Source organism: Montipora foliosa, chromosome 1 (genome assembly GCF_036669935.1).
Source record: "Montipora foliosa isolate CH-2021 chromosome 1, ASM3666993v2, whole genome shotgun sequence".
NCBI classification, from domain to species: domain Eukaryota; kingdom Metazoa; phylum Cnidaria; class Anthozoa; order Scleractinia; family Acroporidae; genus Montipora; species Montipora foliosa.
Window position 1 is genome coordinate 15,706,130 of NC_090869.1, and position 1,555 is coordinate 15,707,684.

The 1,555-nt window shown below is 44.6% G+C and overlaps 1 pseudogene; it reads right to left on the reverse strand.

The window, feature by feature from the left end:
• Window positions 1–620: 620 nt before the first annotated feature.
• LOC138010202 (arylsulfatase B-like) overlaps window positions 621–1,555 on the reverse strand; it is a 2,457-nt pseudogene continuing 1,522 nt past the window's right edge.

Here is a 1,555-nt window from a genome sequence, read left to right on the forward strand (position 1 = left end):
CCACAGTAAGGCACGTTGCAGTGTAATGGAAACATACTCTTTCAGTGAGTGACTAACCCATTGACTCCTGGGGTTTCCTCATTGACGAGTTCTGGGGTGAAAGTGTTAAAGGATGTGTTCTTCAGGAATTAGATAACAAAATTAATGCTTGGAGCCAGTGTAAGCATCCTGTAAAAAATGATCGAAATATGAAAAAAATATCGCTGTTTGACAAAACTACATTTTTGTCAAAAATGGCTATCGCCCGAGGGGGGGGGGGGGGGTACTCCCATATGGAACAGACGGGAATGTTCGTCGGAATTTTTTAATTTAACCCCTAAAGGAGACCATCTGGGCGTGGCTCAAGCTTTTTGCGACCCCTAAAGGAGACCAATCTGGGCATGGCTTAAGCAAAATTTGACCCCTAAAAAACAAGTTAAAAAAGAAAATTTGACTTCTGTTTCTCTTCGCGTAATTCTGTGTTTCTTCGCGGAACCCTAAACGAGACCTTGGCAGCTGAAAATATTGGCGCTTTGCCCAGAACACCCTAAGCGAGACCAAAATCCAAAATTTACACCCCTAAGCGAGACAACGAGCATCCCCGTCTGTTTCATATGGAAGTCCCCCCCCCCCCCGGGGGGCTATTGCACCCAAGGTGTCCAAACATTTCCATAAAGCTCTGGTTTGGAGAGAGGATCTGGATCCGGATAACGCACTGGTACAGCATGGGTACAGCATGGGTACACTGGTACAGCATGGGTTTAGGTCGGGATGTGCCATAACCCTGGCTCTTTCAGGTGTAGAATTAACAGAAATAATGGATCACATTGGTTGGAATCGTAGGCACACTGCTTTGCATTACCTACAACTAGCGAAAGTGCTAAATCCTTCTGGGGCCTCTGCTCGATTGGCTTCTAGCGAAGTAATGTGTTAACAATACGTGGACCGATCTAAATGAACTGAAGCGCTTCATTTGTGCGTTCCCAGCAGCTAATTCACCTAAGAGACTGCTATCAGACTGATAAGAAAGATTATACTCAGTTTGTAACCTGCACACATATTATCTTTTCTTTATAGTTTTGGCATTATACTCTTTCAATTTCTTCATCAAAAGTGACACCATTTCTGGAAAAGCTGATGATACTTCATTCCTCTCTTCAGGATCTTCACGGATATTGAAAAGGAAGGTACTGTTGATATTGTCAAAAACGTTTACTACTCCAGGCTTATTACGATAGGAACTTTCTGGAGGAGGAACCCAACTCCCATTTCCTGGACAGCCAGTGAGAAGTTTCCAGTCACCACACGTATGGCAGCTTGTCGGCAGTGTTTGTATTTCCCTGGGGTAGGGTCCCAGTGAGTGTCCATAGGATCAATATTATGCAAAATTTCCTTCCTTGGTGATGGTTTCCCTCTGCTTAATGTGTCCCATACATTGTAACCATCCAAGGGCAATCCAGCCACAGACCCTCCAGCCAGATTCACAATTGTTGGAAACCAATCAGTGACGTGGAACATTTCTGAGCTTATCTGTCCACGATTTTCCAACAGTTCACTGTACACGAGGCCCACGCCC